The following is a 22,902-nucleotide window of genomic DNA, read 5'->3' on the forward strand; positions in this document are numbered from 1 at the left end:
AAAAGTTCGAAAAAATATTCTAGAGAAGTTACCAGATAAATCTACAGATTACCACCTCCTTTTCCCAGAGAGTTACATGGGACAGGGCTGATATACAGATAACCCAGTCAGCCAAAGAGCTTTCAGCACAGAGATCAACTGAAATTAGTTCCACATTAGGCTGAGGTGTGAAAGCAGTTTCTTCCCTCTACTCCCCCACCACTTGGAGTAGATTTGTGTTGTATAGTATACCCTAGAAATAGACTGGAGGATCTTTGAATCCATGAGAGTTCCCAGAGCCATTGGTAAGATGTTGAGGAGAATTTGTTTGGGATTTAAAATTCCAAGGGGTGCCATATTAGCACCAAAGGTTACGAATCGATTACATTCAAATTGTCATGGAATGTTTGGTGCCATCAGGAATAGTTTGCCAAACTCGTTTTTATCTATGGCTCTGGTATTTCAACATAGATGAGAACAGCCAAATGTCAGAGCTACCACCGGGAGAATTTAGTTGCAAAGAGAGCATGCAGAACAGACTTGTTGTTTTCAAACAGGACTCAAATCAAAAACAGACAAGATGTTTCCTCTGTTCTCCTCTGTGACGGCATGTGATAGATTACTTCTGGCATTTATGATATCTTCAATGTGATACAAAATGAATAAATCACTCTCTTCTCCATGAATATAAAGCAGGATTATAAATAGCCAGCCCATATTTTGACCTCTTCCCAAGAGCCTTTTGTACATAGTTGGGCATAGCGATGGTGAAAGGATAATTTCCTATCTGGAATACTCTTTCAGGCCATTCTCAATTTTCTGTATGATTTCCAGGAGAGAACTGAACCCAAACTCTTCCATATGGGGCTATTTCATAAAAAGAATAAAGGGAAAAGGGGGAGTAAAACTCAGAAATGACCACATTTTACAGTGTGTAAGCCTCTTCCAGTCGTGAAAAAGGAGACATATCACAGAGAAAATGAGTATGGGCGAGTGTGAGGGACATTTACGAGCCTTGTCTCTGTGTTTGGGGCCTCTGGCAGGCTTTGGTTGACCTCCGAAGGGGAGACAGTTGCAGAATATAACTCTCTCCATCCCCCCTCTCCCAAAGCACTACATCAGACGGCTTTGCCTGCAGGAATCTGCCATAGCCCTGTGGAAGTGGGCCAAAAATGATATACTCACGCTGCCTTCTCAACATAAACCCTGCGCGCACCGACAAGCTGCAAAACAGATGTCAGATAATATGGCCGCATTTGTGGTGGTCCTCCCTGGTGCATTCAGTCTAATTATAGACCTGGTCTTATTTTATTTATGTGTTTTTGGATGTTGTTGTTTTCATATAATTTAAATGTTGGAGTATTCTGATTGCTGGGATAATAAACGGTAAAGGGATTTGGGAATATTCAACTGTCAGTTTTCCCTTGAAAATGTTGCATTAATTATCTATGTAAACTACTAAGGCCAGGATATACACTGTAGGGGTTATAAGCATTGCCGTTTTTAAAGGCAATGTTCCCACGTTCGTGGTAAACACTGCTTATGTTGGCTCAATTGGAAATTGCTTTTAAAACCTGCAAAGTCTATAACCCGTGATTGGTTTGAATCCCTGCCAAATTTCATGTAAAATACAATTCCTTACACATACAGTTCATTATAAACTCATTAGGCTCTCAAACCACCATTTTATCACTCCTATGTATATTGTTCAATGTGGTAATCTCTCTCGAAGACTCTCTCTCTCTCTCTCACGCTCTCTCTCTCTCTCTCTCTCTCTCTCTCTCTTGTTTCATCCTGTCATCTGTTTATTTTTCTACTCTACCTTGGTTTATTATACAGTTGATCAAAACAAATAACTGAAAAAAGTGGTGAACTCCAACAGGCATCCATATCTACAATGCTTTGTCTGTATTTTTATAAATTGTATTCACTAGGTATTTTTATTATTTTATTTTATTTCACCTTTATTTAACCAGGTAAACTAGTTGAGTACAAGTTCTCATTTACAACTGTGACCTGGCCAAGATAAAGCAAAGCAGTGCGACAGAAACAACACAGAGTTACACATGGAATAAATAAGTGTACAGTCAATAATGTAATAAAACAAAAAAAAGTCTATATACGGTGTGTGCAAATAGCATGAGGAGGTAAGGCAATAAATAGGCCATAGTAGCAAAGTAATTACAATTTAGCAGATTAACACTGGAGTAATATATGAGCAGATGATGGTGTATAAGTAGTGATACTGGTGTGCAAAAGAGCAGCAAAGTAAATAAAAACAATATGGGGATGAGGTAGGTAGATTGGGTGGGATATTTACAGATGAACTATGTACAGCTGCAGCAATCGGTTAGCTGCTCAGATAGCTGATGTTTAAAGTTAGTGAGGGAAACACAAGTCTCCAGCTTCAGCTATTTTTGCAATTCGTTCCAGTCACTGGCAGCAGAGAACTGGAAGGAAAGGCGGCCAAAAGGAGGTGTTGGCTTTGGGGATGACCAGTGAGATATACCTGCTGGAGCGTGTGCTACGTGTGGGTGTTGTTATCGTGACCAGTGAGCTGACATAAGGCGGAGCTTTACCTAGCATAGACTTATAGATGACCTGGAGCCAGTGGGTCTGGCGATGAATATCTAGCGAGGGCCAGCCAACTAGAGCATACAGTCACAGTGGTGGGTGGTATAAGGCGCTTTGGTAACAAAGCGGATGGCACTGTGATAGACTACATCCAATTTGCTGAGTAGAGTATTGGAAGCTATTTTGTAGATGACATCGCCGAAGTCGAGGATCGGTAGGACAGTCAGTTTTACTAGGGTAAGTTTGGCGACGTAAGTGAAGGAAGCTTCGTTGCGGAATAGAAAGACAATTCTAGATTTGATTTTGGATTGGAGATGTTTGATATGAGTCTGGAAGGAGAGTTTACAGTCTAGCCAGACACCTAGGTATTTGTAGTTGTCCATGCATTCTAGGTTAGAACCGTCCTGTATTTCATACAGTATAAAGTATATTAACTCATTCTAACAATTATTTTATTCATTCAACCTAAGCGAGATCTACCATGTAAACATGAACAGTCTCTGGCCTGGGTCACTTCTGCTTCTGTTGGTAATTACTCAAATATGTCCCATATGAGCCAGCACTTCCTTTTAAGCACAGGAATCCCATCTCCTTTATGTTTTTAATCTCTCACCCTACAATGAAAACCAAGAAGATATGCACTTGGCATTCCAGTGTGATTATCCTACATTCCTTAAGGAGTGCTGGTAAGCAGCTTGTACAGCTCCAAAGTTGTATAATACATGTTTCATTGTTTAATGATTGAACCTGTGATACATCACCTCCTGAAGATATTCCATGAATCGCTTTGGCAACAGTGCACTGTTTGGTGTCAGATGTTATGTACAGACATGCCAATAAAACAAACTAAAATGTGTATTATGGTAACCCTAACCAGAACAAGGTCAGCTTAGATTTGAAGTGCATGCATGACTGATTCTGTATCTCAGTACTTTTCCAGCTGTGTGCGTTTCAGCGAGGACTAGGTGATTTCCATCATTGCTTGTCTATGTCTGTATCAATAAGGAGGAGGGAAGTGTGTATTTTTCCTCTGAGGCTGCTGTCGTTCCTCTAGTTCTCTGTCTGACAATGATTACAATACCAGGCCTCCTCACACATGTCATATGCAGTGTCCCCCAAAAAGGAAAGAACAACAATACCCATCAGGCCGAGCCAAAAGCTGCTCTGTGCTGAGCTGTATCTCTCTTTACAGAGTAGGATACAGGTGCTCTCTCATGACAATACAAGTCAGACAGTGAAGACAGTTACAGTGCCTTTGTGTGAAAATATCACACACTCATAGAGAAACACACACGCTCACATCTGGGACAGTCATAGAGAACTCTGGCATAGTACACACCTTCAATGTACACACCAGTCTCAGACACACAGACCCAACACACTGGTGTTGGTATGCTCAGCACATAGCAGTAAAATACACCGTGAACTTGTGTGATAGCTATTGACATGGAGGGAGGGAGCAGCACAGGTCAGCTCAGTTCAGTCCTGCATCGGAAAATGACTCATGCCGGTTGTTTTCTCAGCACTCATCCCTTCCCGTTTTATATAACATCTGTCAGATTACTACCCAAAATATCTATATACAGTACACTCAGCATCAGGAATGTTTTCACTATAGATCATATTCCGCTTATATTGTATATTGTCTTTGTGTGTGTTGTTCTGTATGGTGAAGGTCCATGTACAACACATGTAAAAAATGCCCTTGCTTTCCTTGCTTTTCAAGGTTCTACAACTAAAACTGTTAAGAGTTAGTTTTTCTCAATTGCTAAGACACTTTTAATAAACTGGGGTCCACTTCATCTCCACCATAACCTAATGAACACAACAGTTTTCTTTTTTACAAAACTGTAAGTCATTTCTCATTGCTTTCACACACCATGTAAATGCTAAGCACATTTTTGCAAAACAGTAAACACAACTCTCTACAGAAGACGCAAAACTCAGTTGAGTAAATCATGAGAAACCAAATTAAAACATTTGGTCACAGCTGATACAAATTACTCCCATGAATGTGAACCTCTTCTGCGCATGTGCAAAGCTTCTTTGCACAATTGTTCAACCAGCAATCAGTCCTTATTCATGCATAAAAGAGGTCACCTCTTAGTTGTTGTTTGTAAGAATGAACCAAGTAAGAGGCTGAGGGAACGGGCAAAGGACAGGTAGAGGGGTGTGTAGAGGAGGATAGTGTAGTTCAGCTCTGTTAAACCGGAAAAAGGTTCAATTAAACCTTCTGTTTCTGAATATTCATGCTCTTGAGTGACATTCATTCTGTATTTGGTCAAATAATTTTAGGAAAAAAATAATACAGCCTACGCTCTGATAATATGTTTACTTGTCTTTTATGGTGCATACTATGATTAGTGTAGTACCAACAAATGGCACAGACAAAATTAAAGAGGGTTAACCATGTTAGGGTATATTGATAGTTGTAGTTAGTATTTATTGGGCCATTGTGTACTGACTGACTGAAAAAACTTGTTATCTAATCAAAAGTTTTATGTTTTGATGGAGGTAATTGATTTTGTGTCATGTATTTAATGTTTTCAGAGTCTTAATGCATTTTGCAAATGAAATGTGTCATTTTGGGCAACGTGTGTCAGTTTGGGGCTGCGTGTTATTTGTTTTGAAAAAGTGAAATATGTTTGAACAAATGTGCTCAAGCAATTGAGAAGAACTGTAATTAATGTATGCTAAACTTCAGAGGAGCACCACAATTGGAGCTAGGAGGGGGGTTAATGTAACCATGGGAGGAAGTGTGCAATATTTTCACTGGCTCCCCACCCACCAAAAGGCTTTGTTACAGACAGAAATACTCCTCAGTTTCATCAGCTGTCCAGGTGGCTGGTCTCAGACGATCCCACAGGTGAGGAAGCCGGATGTGGAGGTCCTGGGTTGGTGTTGTTACACATGGTCTGCGGTTGCAAATCCGTTTGGATGTATTGCAGAATTTTCGAAAACAGCGTTGGTAAAGAAATTAACATTAATTATCTGGCAACCGCTCTGGTGGACATTCTTGCAGTCAGCAGGCCAATTTCACGCTCCTTCAAAACTTGAGACATCTGTGGCATTGAGTTATGTGACAAAACTGCACATTTTATAGTGGCCTTTTAATGGCCCCAGCCCAAGGTGCACCTGTATAATGGTCATGCTGTTTAATCAGCTTCTTGATATGCCACACCTGTCAGTGGATGGATTATCTTGGCAAAGGAGAAACACTCAGTAACAGGGATGTAAACAAATTTGTGCAAAACATTTGACAGAAATATGCTTTTTGTGCGTATGGACATTGCTGGGATCTTTAATGTCAGCTCTTGAAACATGGGACCAATACTTTGCATGTTGTGTTTATATTTTTGTTCAGTATAGTTGTTCAGAAACAGGATATAATAAATGGGAGATTATTATGCAAGTGTGAGGCTGTCTATGACTGGGGGGGTTGAGGACCGTGGTTATTGACTGGGATGTTGAGGACTTTTGTCCACCATTTGTGCATGGGTGCATGTATGTGTGTGTGTATGTGTGTGTGTGTCTTTCTGTGTCTGTCTTTGACACTGGGAACCATCAGATCTTCCTCTCCACCCTCTCAGGGTTGGGTGTCTCTGGCTCTGCAGACTCCTGATTTCATCCTACCTGGCAGGTCGCTTCTACTAGGTGGTGTTGTGGCAAAATCCTGCATGGAGCCTTTACTGTGCGCTGCCACTTCAAGAGCACATCAGCAGTCATAAAGGAGGAAATGAAGATAGCTCTTCCGGCTCTCTGGGAGGTAGCTCTCGGTTGGTGCGGCAGTTTGATTGGGGTGTGCAATGCTGCAGAAGTCTTGTTTATTTTCTGAGTGATTAGTTTGTAAAGTGTTTAACTCAATCATCGGTGTTACTGCTCTAGATCGAGGTTGTTATCTTTTGGGAATGCACCAGTTATTGATCGCATGGATTAGTAGCAACATTGGTGCGAAGGTTTGACATACAAACAAACCATCAGATGGACAGACAGTGCAACTGCAATCCTGAAGTCAACAGCTAAGTCTCTCTCTCTCTCTCCTCTCTCTCTCTCAGTTCTTTCTTGTGAATTGTTTCTATGAAGTTGCCGTTAAATTGCTCTACCATTTTTATTGTATGAGGTATTATTGGTTGGGTTACCCCTGTGCTATGGTGTGTCTTATCTTTTATCTCCTCTGGCAAACATGCTAAACTCTAGGCAGTCTCTTCTGCTGGTGTGTGTGGTAGTACTCCTACTATTTTCCTTTCGGCAGGGTTAATACCTGTCTGGCCCCCGAACAAAATCTTTATCTTTACCACTCTCTAACAATACAGCTACAGCGTGGACAGGATCTGCATCTGTACCACATGCGCTCACTACTGGTGTCCCCCAGGGCTCGGTTCTAGGCCCATCTTCTTTTTACGCAAAGTCACTCAGCTCTGTCATATCCTCACATGATCTTTCCTATCATTGCTATGTGGATGACACTCAACTACTCTTCAACCTCGACAAAATGGAAATGCTCTTCCTCCCGGGAAAGGCCTACCTGCTCCAAGACTTCTTCATCTGTGACTGGAACGAATTGCAAAAATCGCTGAAGTTGGAGACTTTTATCTCCCTCACCAACTTCAAACATCTACTATCTGAGCAGCTAAACGATCGCTGCAGCTGTACATAGTCTATCGGTAAATAGCCCACCCATTTTTACCTACCTCACCCCCATACTGTTTTTATTTATTTACTTTTCTGCTCTTTTGCACACCAATATCTCTACCTGTACATGACCATCTGATCATTTATCACTCCAGTGTTAATCTGCAAAATTGTAATTATTCGCCTACCTCCTCATGCCTTTTGCACACAATGTATATAGACTCCCCTTTTTTTCTACTGTGTTATTGACTTGTTAATTGTTTACTCCATTTTAACTCTGTGTTGTCTGTTCACACTGATATGCTTTATCTTGGCCAGGTCGCAGTTGCAAATGAGAACTTGTTCTCAACTAGCCTACCTGGTTAAATAAAGGTGAAATAAAAAATACATAAAGAAATAAAAACCAAAGTTTACAACTCCACGGTGTCCCCCTCCCAGAGAGCAAATAACCTTTGCATGACCCTGGACAACACCCTGTTGCACAGTCTGTATTGTAGCAATTGCTTCAAATATAGTTTTGCACTATTTTGCTTACATGTGTACCCATTCATCTGTGTAAGAGTTAGTGTACTGTGAGAGTGCAGAAGTTTCCCCTTTTCCATCTCTGATTTCTGTCCAATTATCGAACAGTCCCATGTTAACATGATTAACCCAGCCTTCTCCCAAAACTTCATTGACCTCCTTCCATCAACCCTCTTCCTTCCCTCCCTCTTCCCTCACTTTTACTGCTCTCTTCTGTTAAATTTTCTCTGCCACTGGCAGAGGCCACCACAAAAGCAGAAGGAACATGACTTCATGTGTTTGTTGTTAGCAGTGCATAATTGTGTTTTAAATATATTTGCTGACTAGGGACAAATTATGTTTACATTCCCATATCCTCCACCCCTGTTGTTTATAGAGCTCATGAGATATATTGCTGCTCACGTTTTCATAGCACAGACCAGAAAGCCTTCGTTTATGGATTTTGGACAGTGTCATTCCTAATTACTAATGTTAAGCTCAATGTCATCGACACCTCATCAACCACTAATGGCGTATATCTCAGGCCTGGTGTGAATGCCAGGAACTCAAATCAAAACAAACTCACTGTTGCTGTTACAATGTCTTACCAATCATCACACAATGTGCAGAGGACTGTCTGATCAAGAGCATAATCAAACAAAACACATGTCCAGGTCCTACATACACTTCTCCCTCAATAATGTTTAGAGTTGCGTATCATGCTTGGTGCCGAAATAGGGGGGGTACTGTCATGGTTCCACTTGTCACCAAAGGGCAGCAGAGACCGTCCTAGAGACAATGACACTCAGGTGTGTCCTATTTACTCATTATGATTTCCCTGTGTGTTTTCTGTTGTCCTTTGCAGAAGCTTGAATTGTTTACCATGTGTGTTTTGTTTCGTGAGTGAGTTTTGGAGACTTAGTGTACTGTGATCCTGCGGCTACTGTTTATCATTAAGGTATTTATGTTTATCCTTAACCACTGATTCCTCTTCTGGTCTCTTCCCTGCACCTGGGTCCAACCTCACCCCATCACAGTTTCTCAGCCCAATCAGCCAACTGTCATTCACCCTGGCCAGGCTGGTGAGGTGATAGCAATCAGATCTGCTGGACCGGACACACTGAACTCCTGACCATGTGCTCTTTCCCAACATTTTGAGATTCTGCCTTATTTATTCATTCAAATGTGTATTGGTCCATCAATTAAATCTACTAACCGGGCTCCCGAGTGACTCAGTGGTCTAAGGCACTACATCTCAGTGCTAGAGGCGTCACTACAGACACCCTGGTTTGAATCTAGGCTGTATCACAACTGGCTGTGATTGGGAGTCCCATAGGGCGGTGCACATTTTGCCTAGCGTCGTCCAGGTTTGGTTGGTGTAGGCTGTCATTGTTCTTTAAAAAAGAAAAATGTTATTTCAACTTTATTTAACCAGGTATGCTAGTTGAGAACAAGTCCTCATTTACAACTGCGACCTGGCCAAGATAAAGCAAAGCAGTGCGAGACAAACAACAACACAGAGTTACACATGGAATAAACAAAACATACAGTCAATAACACAATAGAAAAAAGTCTATATACAGTGTGTGCAAATGAGGAAAGATAAGGGAGGTAAGGCAATAAATAGGCCATAGTGGCAAAATAATTACAATTCAGCAATTAAACACTGGAGTGATAGACTGGAGTGATAGATGTGCAGAAGATGAATGTGCAATTAGAGATACTGGGGTGCAAAGGAGCAAATAAAAAGAACAGTATGGGGATGAGGTAGTTGCATGGGCTATTTACAGATGGGCTATGAACAGGTGCAGTGATCTGTGAGCTGCTCTGACAGCTGGTGCATCACGTTAGTGAGGGAGATATGAGTCTCCATCTTTAGTGATTTTTGCAATTTGTTCCAGTCATTGGCAGCAGAGAACTGGAAGGAAAGGCGGCCAATTGGCTTTCGGGGTGACCAGTGAAATATACCTGCTGGAGCGCATGCTACAGGTGGGTGCTGCTATGGTGACCAGTGAGCTAAAGTGGGGCTTTACCTAGCAAAGACTTGTAGATGAGCTGGAGCCAGTGGGTTTGTCAACGAATATGTAGAGAGCGCCAGCCAACGAGAGCATAAAGGTTGCAGTGGTGGGTAGTATATGGGGCTTTGGTGACAAATGGATGGCACTGTGATAGACTGCATCCAATTTTCTGAGTAGAGTGTTGGAGGCTATTTTGTAAATGACATCGCCAAAGTCAAGGATCGGTAGGATAGTCAGTTTTACGAGGGTATGTTTGGCAGCATGAGTGAAGGATGCTTTGTTGCGAAATAGGAAGCAGATTCTAGATTTCATTTTGGATTGGCGATGCTTAATATGAGTCCGGAAGGAGAGTTTACAGTCTAGCCAGACACCTAGGTATTTGTTGATGTCCACATATTCTAAGTCAGAACTGTCCAGAGTAGTGATGCTGGATGGGCGGGCAGGTGCTGGTCGATCGGTTGAAGAGCATGCATTTATTTTTACTTGCATATAAGAGCAGTTGCAGCCAAGGAGAGTTGTATGGCATTGAAGCTCGTCTGGAGGTTAGTTAACACGGTGTCCAAAGAAGGGCCAGAAGTATACAGAATGGTGTCGTCTGCGTAGAGGTGGATCAGGGAATCATCAGCAGTAAGAGCAACATCATTGACGTATACAGCGAAAAGAGTCGGCCCGAGAATTTAACCCTGTGGCACCCCCATAGAGACTGCCAGAGGTCCGGACAACAGGTCCCCCAATTTAACACGCGGAACTCTGTCTGAGAAATAGTTGGTGAACCAGGCAAGGCAGTTATTTGAGAAACCAAGGCTGGTGAGTCTGCCAATGAGAATGTGGTGATTGGCAGAGTCGAAAGCCTTGGCCAGGTCTATGAATGCAGCTGCACAGTATTGTCTCTTATCGGTGGAGGTTATTATATCGTTTAGGACCTTGAGCGTGGCTGAGGTGCACCCATGACCAGATTGCATAGCAGAGAAGGTACAGTGGGATTCGAAATGGTCCGTGATCTGTTTGTTAACTTGCCTTTCCAAGACTTTAGAAAGGCAGGGTAGGATAGATATAGGAATGTAGCAGTTTGGGTGAGTTGCTGTGAAGGGGTGCAGGGTTGTTGACCAGGGTAGGGTAGGGTAAGAATTCGTTCTTAACTGACTTGCCTAGTTAAATAAAGGTTCAATTTAAAAAAGTACAAATAAAATCTACAATGCCTGTTCAACTTTTTATTCAGACCATTGTCAACAAAGGATTTGTAATTTGTGATAAAGACCTGGCCATCTGGCTCATTAGAAAACAGGAAACACAGTTAAGAATGATAAACACAACCACTTCATCGGTGATCTATTTTGATTACATAATGTAGAAATGTCCAAGAGAAACATTGAGAAACCTACTTTATATTCTAAACACACACACACACAATGTGCTATTATATGCAGCTTCTCTGTAGCTCTCCCAGAATTTCTGGGTGTTAATGAGTCCTGAACGCCACATAAATACTCTTCCACAGGACGGTTGGCAGCAGCACCTCTCTTTTCCCATATCCCAGACATAAATCCCAGAGCACCTCGCTCACACGCTCACGCACACACTCTCTCGATCGCGCGTTCACATACACATACACACTCACAAACAGCAGGCCGTCTGTCTCGCCTGCCTTTGTGAATGCTGATCGGTTAGGGTCTGGGAAACTCCCTTTCCCCTCTCTATATCAACTGTAAAAGTTCCCCAAGAAAAAGGTCTGAATGGCCTATAGATACAGAACAATGTGAAGACAAGGTAAAGGAAGGATTCTGTTTGGGATAGGGTTATTTAAACACATATTGTAAATGAAGATGGATGTGAATGTAAACGACTGTTTGTTACTGTGTTTGTGTTGGTCTCAGAGGAAACATCATGTCAAGACTAAAGTGTTATTAGTAATTATATTTGTTATAGCTAAATGTGTTTGTGTGTGCGTGTGTGTGTGTACTGTATACAGTGTGTATAACCCAACTTGTCCAGTCAATGAGGTGTCACTATTGTGTACACAGGGACACCTGTACACAAAACCACTCATTCACAATTATCTTTCTTTCACTCCCTTTCCATGCTCTCTTCATAACCTCTCACTTTTCCCTCCATTTCTGACAGACTCACTTGGGCGAACTGGGCTGTCTGCCTGTGTATGGGAGAGTTTTGTAATAATTCCTAACAGTTTGCATAAAGAGTAAGGTATCAAACCTGTCAGTAATACAAATAGCATGTATGTCAAGTGTCTGGCAGGGTTTGATCTACTCTGATGGGACACAGACCCCTGAAAGTGTTTTTTTTATTCTCTCTCTCTCTCTCTCTCTCTCTCTCTCTCTCTCTCTCTCTCTCTCTCTCTCTCTCTCATCAGTGTCACATCCATCTATTTCAAAGGCAACATGTAGCCTGATAGATGGCTGCTGTTAGATTTACAAACAGACATCAGCCTGCAGACAGACAGACTAGAATGCAAGCAGGCTGAAAGTTTAATGTGTAGACATGTGTAGAGAGACAGACATACTCATCATAGCAGGCAGACAGGCCTCCATACTCCATATTCTCCTTTTAGAAACCCGCTTCTAAAAGTTCTGGATGTATTTTTCGATACAACATTGGCCTCAATGTTCTCAGACGTCCAAACTTTTTTTTGTCTGGAGGCACATTTATTAATGAGCAACATTTTCTGTTCACTGATCCTCTGGCACCTTGAAACACCCTTCATTGTAAGATCTGGAATCAGATGCCCCATGGAGGTGAGGGGACCTGGAGTGTAACGAGAAGACTTCATTCAGCTCTACTACTATAATCATTATTACAACTTGGCATGCTCTTCATACACAGTGTCTCTAGTGTAAGGGTATGGACCCGGTTTCCCAAAACAAATCTTAAGGCTATGTTCATTTTTAGAACCTTCGTAGGATCATTGTTAAATCTCCAAACTGTTTCCCAAAACCATTGTTATTAACGTTGCACTTGAAAAAGCTTAATCTAACGTAATCTACCGCCTGCCTCAGACCACTCGTAGAACAGTTAAGGGTGTTGTTAGATGCTTTTTTGCCCTCCCACATCACTTTATACACTTTATCTTCACTAGACATATAATCACATGGTTTATTTGTCTCTGTGTGACCACTGGAAACGTCTGACAAAGTTGACTACAAATTCAAAGTTCCCAGTGTCTTTGCAATTGATACAAACAAGCGACGTATAATATAAATAAAATGCTTAAAATTAAAACCGAGATGATTGTATTACAATATAAATACAGTAGGTCTAGGCTATGGGTGTCACGAATACTACCGAAGGTGGCTCCCCTTCCTGTTCGGGTGGTGCTCGGCGGTCGCTGTTGCCGGTCTACTAGCTGCTACCGATCCCTTTTTCCTTTTCGTTTGTTTTGGTCTAATTGTTTTCACCTGTTCCTTGTTGGGGTTTTGGGATGGGTGTTATTTAAGTTCGTTTAGCCCGTTGGTGTTTGTGCTTGTTGTTATTGTACATTAGTGGTGTATTGTTGATTTGGGGTTTTCACTGTCCGGTATTTGTAACAGTGGTTTTGGGTTGTTGTTTGCGCCTGTGTTTTGGGCTTCACCCTATTTTGTACCTGTTCCTGCTACGGAGGACATTAAAGCGTTTTTCCCGTTTACCTTCTGCTCTCTGCGTCTGACTCCACACCCATCACTCTCCCGGCGTTACAATGGGCCTGTTTCAATCATTTTGAAATAGATTTTATGTTCAATCGAGTTCTATTTTGATACTTGTAGGCTACATGATCATGTTAGCGATTATTTATTTTTATTGAGTAAGCGTTAGAATAACGTGGTGTTGTGGGAAACTCATGTTACATCTTCAGCTGTTGTAGGAACGATGCATCGTTAAAACACTTGTAAGCCTAAATGTTATCGGGAAACCTGTCCCTGGTCACAATCATTGATAACACATGTTTTGAACATTACGTTTCTAGACCTTGTTAAGCGTGAGCTTTTGAGAGTATAGAGCACAATACTGTGAAACCAAACTGATTCCACCTGCTTCAGTCTTTGCTAATATAACAAAGCTAATAAAACTCTGTGGTCTAACATTTCAAGCATAGAAAATAACAAAACATCAATCTCTATGGACTCATCAAAATAGAAACTACTAGGCTAACTGAGATGAGTAGGCATGTCTTTGAGTCAGTGATCTCACGTCAGTGATCTTATTGTGTGTAGGCTCAGATATCTGAATGTGTGTGTCAGTAAATTACAAGTTCAGCCAAAACATGACCATGTCCTATTCAACACCCCTGTGAACACACATTGGACCTTGTGGTGACTTTATAGTACCTGGGGAATTGAGGTGACGTGGCTGCACGATGACACAGCTCTAACCCTGTGACTTCTGCTATGTGTCTTTATAACCTTTCTATTTAAAATAAGCATAATATTTTTGATTAGTGTGTCAGTGAAGTAACAACACATTTGCGTATTTAGGGTCATTTACAGTTACAGTTATGGTCAGTTAATAGGGTAGTGGTAAAGGTAGAACAAGTCAAAAGAAAGAGAATGGGGAAGGTGCTGATTGACACCGCGGGCACAAGTAACTCCCGGCAACACTGACAGACATGGACACAATGGGGTCCTGACGACAGCCGTATGGGACGTGCGCATGACTGTGTGTGTGTGTGAGCACCAAATATTTCATTTAGTCCAGTACACTCCAGACTCAGCACTTTGACATATGTACGCTGAGCAAGATAACCTTGGATATTGAACAGTAACAGTTTCTAATTATAACATTTGAATGAGGCAAATAATAGATAAGGTTTGTTATGAGACTGGTACCTAAGCTCATTTTCCCACATAAAGTTCCAAATCCACTCAAATGACCTTGTGATGCATACTCATATCCCCAGGGCTTGACCTTGTGCTTGAGTGATGAGTCATTGGTCAGAGTTTATATCAGACTTACAGATGTTGGAGAGTTCAAAGGTCAAATCCTCAGTCCATCAGGTCAGCAGGTGAAACAAAACACACTTATTAATGCCAACTTTCCCCTAGGACTTGGCTCACACAGGTGATAAAGCCTTCCCTGTTAGAAGAGGTCCTATGTCTCTACTAACCAAATATCAAGAGAGGGAGCAGAGGGCCTTAAAATTGATCCCGTCACTCCAAAACCCCAACCACAAGTTTCTGTCTGGAGAGTAGTAGATTCATGAGGAAGTTGTAACTGGATATCCAATTTCAACTGTTCTGCCTGCGGCTATGGAACCCTGACCTGTTCACCGAACGTGCTACCTGTCCCAGACCTGCTGTTTTCAACTCTCTAGAGACAGCAGGAGCGGTAGAGATACTCTGAATGATCGGCTATGAAAAGCCAACTGGCATTTACTCCTGAGGTGCTGACCTGTTGCACCCTCAACAACCACTGTGATTATTATTATTTGACCCTGCTGGTCATCTATGAACATTTGAACATCTTGGCATGTTCTGTTATAATCTCTACCCGGCACAGCCAGAAGAGGACTGGCCACCCCTCATAGCCTGGTTCATCTCTAGGTTTCTTCCTAGGTTTTTTCTGGCCTTTCTAGGATGTTCTTCCTAGCCACCATGCTTCTACACCTGCATTGCTTGCTGTTTGGGGTTTTAGGCTGGGTTTCTGTACAGCACTTTGAGATATCAGCTGATGTAAGAAGTCCTTTATGAATAAATTTTATTTGATATCCACAGGTTAAATTGGGAATTCGGAGGTAGGGGAGCCATACTTGGGGGGGGTTAGAGTTGAGGCTAGGGTTATGGTTGAACCGGGATGTGGACATGAAACTAGGGCTACTAGGGCTACTTACAGCTAGGGTTATTGCTGTACAATGTATTAAAGAACAATTGAGAGATCAGAGAGAGTCCTAGACCTAAATTCAATCAAATCAAGTGTTAAATTGGCGATATCCGACAGCCGACACCTGAATAGCTGATGTTTTGGCAGTGTTGGAGGTGGAACTGCATTGGAGCTGTCAAATCGGAGAGCAGCTGGCACACCCGTCCCACTCTCGTTAGAAGTTCAGAACGAGAAAGTGTAGGCTAAGAAATAATGACACTCAAATGAAGTAATTAAAATTTCTATCAACCTAATCAAGGTGTAAATTACATCTCAAATTCCAGTGCTGTTAAAAAGGCTGCATGGGATTTCTCTTAATGGGACTCCGTGCAGCCAATGGCAATGTCTGCTTTAGGTATAAAGCCGGGAGCCACTTGTGGATTTGACAGTTGTGATGCAGTTTAAAGTAATTTAAATTGTATTCGTCACATGCACTGAATACAACAGGTGTAGACTTTATGTGAAATGCTTACTTATGAGCCTTTTTTCGCAACAATGCAGTTAAAAAGTAAGAACAAAAAATCTGATAGTGTCATTATCATTATTTTATTACTATGTAAAAAGAGTACCGGTACCATGTCAATGTGCAGGGTTCAACATAGTTGAGGTAAATTAGGTAATATTTACAGGGAGGTAAAAGTGACTAGGCTAAGGATAGATAATAAACAGAGTGGAAGCAGTGTGTATAACGAGTGTGTGTGTGTGTGTGTGTGTGTGTGTGTGTGTGTGTGTGTGTGTGTGTGTGTGTGTGTGTGTGTGTGTGTGTAAGAGACAGCATAGAGGAGGGTTTCCTGTGCAAGTTAATACTTGATTCTGTGCCCGATGAAAACAATACCAGGCACAGTTCCATTTTTGTGGATTTCCCATTAGGAGCCAGTGGCTTGGCAGTGGAAGACACAGAGGAACTTGAAGCTCTCAACCTGCTCCAATAAAGCCCTGTCGATGTGAATGGAACCCTCCGTTTCCAGTAAACCAAGAGGCGAAGGGAGAGGTTTTACTCAGCATAAAGTCTGTCCTTGAAAGTAAGCCCACTGTTACGGATACAAGTGTTACGGATACAAGTATCCTGTGTGTGTATCCTGTGTGTTTCTTTTCTCTCCTTCTCCCCTCACAGGTGAACATCATCACTTCCCAATCAGTCAACAATCAATCATCAATCAGAAGACACACCTCCTCCTGTTTCCTACCCTATCACAGTTCCTTCCCCATGGTTTAAAAACCCCATCATTTGTTTGCTCTAGAGCTCAATTCTCTCTGTAAATGCCATGTCTGTAGGTCTCTGTGTTTCACTCTCGCTTTGTGTCTTAACCTCTCTTTTGTTTCAGCACCTCCATAGCACTTTGTCATCACCTGTGAGTATTGTTTTTGGTTATGGTGTTTGTTTGTTGCTGGTGGGAAAAGGGGGAAACCAAGACAAGTCGCCCATGGGCATACACTACCCGTAGGTGAACTTTGTTAAATACACTAGTTAGAACTGGGCGGACCACCCACTGTATTTTTGGTTAGTTAGTTAGCTGTTAAAGTAGGCTAGTCTAGCTTAGGGGTGTTTTTGTATATTTATTGTTTCTTTCCTTGGGTCCAGCTCAGCCCCTTTTCCTGCTCCCCCCCCATTACCGTGTGTTTATAAATAAACCTGGAGTTTGACGGTAGATTTCTGTTGTCGTGGTTATTTCGTTCACACTTTTACTTTGTCACAATAATAATTTGCATGAGATGTGTTACGGGTCTCATTACCATCCCCCTTAGACTGTCGGGCCAAAAGGGATTCGTAACACCCACAAAGTAAGGAATTTTTGTATGGAGGGCAATGAGTGTCGCATTTGGTCAACTAAACATGTAATTGCTCATTTGCTACGTGAGGATTATTTGATCGAATAGAGGTTTCATAATGATTATGTTGTGAATGCACTGATCTACACTTGAAGTCGGAAGTTTACATACACTTTTGTGTACTGTGCTGGTCTAAATGCTGATCATTGACTGTGCTGTTCCCCTTATTGATATTGAGCAGTGATTGATTGTTTCTTACAGTCAAAATACAGACCAACATTTGGTTTCCTGAGCTGAGATTATCATTGAGATAGACTAGATGTTGAGGTCTTCCAGATAAAGTCGAGGTGAACCAGGATAGGGACTAATGACTGTCTCTTTCTGCTCAGTGATGTTATTATATCGTGTGTGAGAATTAAAAGAGGCTAACTCTTCTCCAACCCTGGCTTTCCCCTTTGAATGAGTCTTTTGATTATATTGTACATTTTTGTTTACTTTGTTAAACTAAAGTAATAGTGAGTGGCATTTGTTAAAGACATTTAACATGATTAAGTGTAGCCTGTCCAGTGATTGCATGGTGTGATTCAAAATGTGAGGGAGAGGATAAAACATGTATTGTATAAACACAGCACTATTTGTAAGCTACACACATAAAATAGCCACCTTTATTCTGTAATCTTCACACCAACAGTTTTATTTTAGGTCAATTATATTCACCAAATCAGACAGTTGACATGTGGACGGGGACAAGGGCAGTGCAAGTTGTCATATCTGTTCAAGTCTGAGTAACAGTAACAATTGATGATTGGCTTTATCTTCTATTTGAAATCCACACATCTGTTTGGATAGTGAAGTAGTTTGTGATGCAGTGAAAATATCCTGAGTGTGTGAGCGCTAGTGGTCTTTTAGAGAGGATTCTATCTACACATGACAAGAAGACATTCTATCCTTACCTAAAGTGGAAAACATTCTATATGCAAAATGTATGAGAAGGGCTTACACTGTATATGAAAAGCTCATGATTGTTTGATAGGTGATGGTTATTTAATGAGCTTATCGTGCCTTGCAAAAGTATTCACCCCCTTTGGCGTTTTTCCTATTTTGTTGCACTACAACCTGTAATTTAAATGGATTTAATTTAGATTTCATGTAAAGAACATACACAAAATACTACAAATTGGTGAAGTGAAATGCTTTATGGCCATCAAGGAAAATGCTATGTCTGGTACAAACCCAACACCTCTCATCACCCCTAGAACAACATCCCCACAGTGAAGCAGAGTGGTGGCAGCATCATGCTGTGGGGATGAAACTGGTCAGAAATGAAGGAATGATGGATGGTGCTAAATACAGTACAATTCTTGAGGGAAACCTGTTTCAGTCTTTCAAAGATTTGAGACTGGGACGGAGGTTCACCTTCCAGCAGGACAATGACCCTTAGCGTATTGCTAAAGCAACACTCGAGTGGTTTAAGGGGAAACATTTAAAGGTCTTGGAATGGCCTAGTCAAAGCCCAAACCTCAATCCAATTGAGAATCTGTGGTATGACTTAAAGATTGCTGTACACCAGCAGAACCCATCCAATTTGAAGGAGCTGGGGCAGTTTTGCCTTGAAGAATGGGCAAAATCCCAGTGGCTAGATGTGCCAAGCTTATAGAGACATACCCCAAGAAACTTGCAGCTGTAATTGCTGCGAAAGGTGGCTCTACAAAGTATTGAATTTGGGGGGGTGAATAGTTATGCACACAAGTTTTCTGTTTTTTGTCTTATTTCTTGTTTGTTTCACAGGAAAAATATTTTGCATCTTCAAAGTGGTAGGCATGTTGTGTATATCAAATGATACAAACCCCCCAAAAATCAATTTTCATTCCAGGTTGTAAGCCAACAAAATAGGAAAAACGCCAAGGGGGGTGAATACTTCCGCAAGCCGCTTTGCTTACTCCAATTTAACAATCTGAACAAATCCTTTGATAAGAAAGGTATGTTAAGTTGTATTATCTGTTCTTTACATTTTTTTTCAAAGTAAATTGTATAAATTAATATTTGTATGCATATACAGTTGAAGTCGGAAGTTTACATACACTTAGTTTGGAGTCAGTAAAACTTGTTTTTCAACCACTCCACAAATTTCCTGTTAACAAACGAGTTTTGGCAAGTCTGTTAGGACATCTACTTTGTGCATGACACAAGTAATTTTTCCAACAATAGTTTACAGGCAGATTATTTCCCTTATAATTCACTGTATCACAATTCCAGTGGGTCAGAGGTTTACATACACTAAGTTGACTGTGCCTATAAACAGCTTGGAAAATTCCAGAAAATTATGTCATGGCTATAGAAGCTTCTGATAGGCTAATTGAAATCATTTGAGTCAATTGGAGGTGTACCTGTGGATGTATTTCAAGGCCTACCTTCAAACTCAGTGCCTCTTTGCTTGACATCATGGGAAAATCTAAAGAAATTAGACAAGACTTTAGAAAAGCCTGGTTCATCCTTGGGAGCAATTTCCAAATGACTGAAGGTACCATGTTCATCTGTACAAACAATAGTATGCAAGTATAAACACCATGGGATCACGCAGCCGTCATACCGCTCAGGAAGGAGACTCATTCTGTCTCCTAGAGATGACCGTACTTTGGTGCGAAAAGTGCAAATAAATCCTAGAACAACAGCAAAGGACCTTGTGAAGATTCTGGAGGAAACGGGTACAAAAGTGTATTTTATCCACAGTAAAACGAGTCCTATATTGACGTAACCTGAAAGGCCGCTCAGCAAGGAAGAAGCCACTGCTCCAAAACCGCCATAAAAATCCAGACTATGGTTTGCAACTGCACATGGGGACAAAGATCGTACTTTTTTGAGAAATGTCCTCTGGTCTGATGAAACAAAAATAGAACTGTTTGGCCATAATGACCATTATGTTTGGAGTGAAAAGCGGGATGCTTGCAAGCCGAAGAACACCATCCCAACCGTGAAGCACGGGGGTGGCAGCTTCATGTTGTGGGGGTGCATTGCTGCAGGAGGGACTGGTGAACTTCACAAAATAAATGGCATCATGAGGGAGGAAAAGTATGTGGATATATTGAAGCAACATCTCAAGACATCAGTCAAGAAGTTAAAGCTTGGTCGCAAATGGGTCTTCCAAATGTACAATGACCCCAAGCATACTTCCAAAGTTGTGGCAAAATGGCCTAAGGACAACAAAGTCAAGGTATTGGAGTGGCCATCACAAAGCTCTGGCCTCAATCCCATAGAAAATGTGTGGGCAGAATTTGAAAAATGTGTGCGAGCAAGGAGGCCTACAAACCTGACTCAGTTACACCAGCACTGTCAGGAGGAATGGGCCAAAATTCACCCAATTTATTGTGGGAAGCTTGTGGAAGGCTACCTGAAATGTTTGACCCCAGTTAAACAATTTAATGGCAATACACTCAATCAGTATTTGGTAGCATGTAAACTTCTGACCCACTGGGAATGTGATGAAAGAAATCATTCTCTACTGTAATTCTGACTATTCGGCATTCTTAAAATAAAGTGGTGATCCTAGATTAAATGTCAGGAATTGTGAAAAACTGAGTTTAAATGAATTTGGCTAAGGTGTATGTAAACTTCCAACTTCAACTGTAATTATAAGTGGACGCACATGTTATTTCTGCAACTTTGAAAAAATGACTATCGTAATTGTGTCTGTCATAGACATAGATAGTGGCTCAACATGTATATAACCCATTTAAGCATGGATATTTCCATTGAGGGCTTCTACCATTTTAAAGTAATCAATGGGTGGGTATTCCTATTAGTCATGAGTGATCAGCCAATGAAAATTAAGAAATTAGTCTACTTTAAAATGGTTATAGCCTCAATGGCACTGCCAATGCTGTCACAGACTATCACGTATCAGGATATGACCCAGATGCAGACACAGGAGGCGGATAGTACAGTTCTCATAATATTTATTACACAAGGAGACAGGCCAGGGCAGGATGAAGGAAGGCAGAGGTCAGTAATCCAGGGCAGAGTCAAGAAGGTACTGAACAGCAGGCAGGCTCGGGGTCAGGACAGGAAGAATGATCAGAATGTGGGACTTGTTGAAAACCTTCCGGAGGTCCTAATACTCCACGAGGACGGTGGAGAGATCAAAGGCCTTACCCAGGCCCACGGCAGGACATCCAGGGCTAAGCTGCGCCACCTTGAGGCAATGTGCGTGGCAGAATGGGTTACACAACAGGATAGAACCCGTAGCCCAGTCGATCAGGAGGTTGTGCCTCTGGAGCCATTACAATACCAAAACCACAAGTGCATGAGGAGATTCAATGAGCAGGAACTGCATGGACTCACTGTGATTCCCTGACACTCTTAGGTTGATAGGAATAGTGCTATGATTTATCCTGTCAATAGAGCGCCCTTTCAATACTCTGGCATCCATGGGAACGGAGAGGTTGTGTGGAGATCCCCAGCTCCGACACTAGGACAGTGTCCAGGAGCACCCGGAGAGATTTAGACCGGTCACCCCACAACAGGATAGCATGGAGAGGAGTACGAGTAAAGGGAGATGGGAGACTCCCTGTATGGCCCACCAGGGTACCTTGCCCAGTTGCATGGGCGCCAGAGGAGACGAGTTGACAGTCCTCGATGATTCCAGATGGAGCTCGGGTAACTTCAGATACTTTCGGGAGTGTAGGAGTAGGGGACTTCCGGGATGTTTTGGAGGCGAAAGTCTACCACGTAGTCAGCTACACTACGGAAATCCTGATTCAGTTGCAGTAGCTTCTGAGCCACTTCTCTCCCGGACATCGGAGAATCTAACATCTTCCTTACCTACACCACGAATGCCTCCAGATTATGGCGCACGGAAGTTTGTTGCTCCCACACCACCGTAGCCCAGACGAGCGCCCTCCCAGGCGACCGCCCTCCCAGACATCAGCGTTATAAGATACGCTATCTTCAAGCGATCCAAAAGAAACGAAGAGGGCTGCGGCTCGAAGATGAGGGAGCACTGGGAGAGAAATGCCCGGCATGTTTCAGGACCCCCAGTGTAGCGCTCCGGAGGAGGTAAGTGGGGTTCTCGGAGAGCCGGGGTAGGAAGGGGAGAAGAACCACTAGTAGCGGGGTTAGTGAGAGTCTGGGTGGGTACCGTTGTGGCTGGCTGCCTATTAGAAAGCCTGCAGAATTGCTCCAGTAAGGTGTGGAGGGTTTGGTCATGGCGTTCTGCCACGGTGTGGAATCCTTCCATAAGGTTTTGTAGCAACTCCTTTGGTCTTCCAATGGTGGCTCCTTGTGAGGAGACAGTGTTGCAGAGCTAGTCCGAGTCTGTTGGGTCAGTCATGACCAGTTCATTCTATCACGACTCGGGATGATCCAGATGAAGACACAGGAGGTGGATGGTACAGTTCTCATAATATTTATTATACAAGGGGGCAGGTCGAGGGCAGGCAGAGTAATCCAATGCAGAGTCAAAGAGGTACAGAACGGCGGTCAGAACCGAGAAGACTAGAAAACAGACACTAGACAGACTGGAAAACGGAAAAAACGCGCTGGTAACACTTGACGGGACAAGATGAACTGGCAACAGACAAACAGAAAA

The sequence above is a fragment of the Oncorhynchus tshawytscha genome, linkage group LG02 (assembly GCF_018296145.1).
Source record: "Oncorhynchus tshawytscha isolate Ot180627B linkage group LG02, Otsh_v2.0, whole genome shotgun sequence".
NCBI lineage: Eukaryota > Metazoa > Chordata > Actinopteri > Salmoniformes > Salmonidae > Oncorhynchus > Oncorhynchus tshawytscha.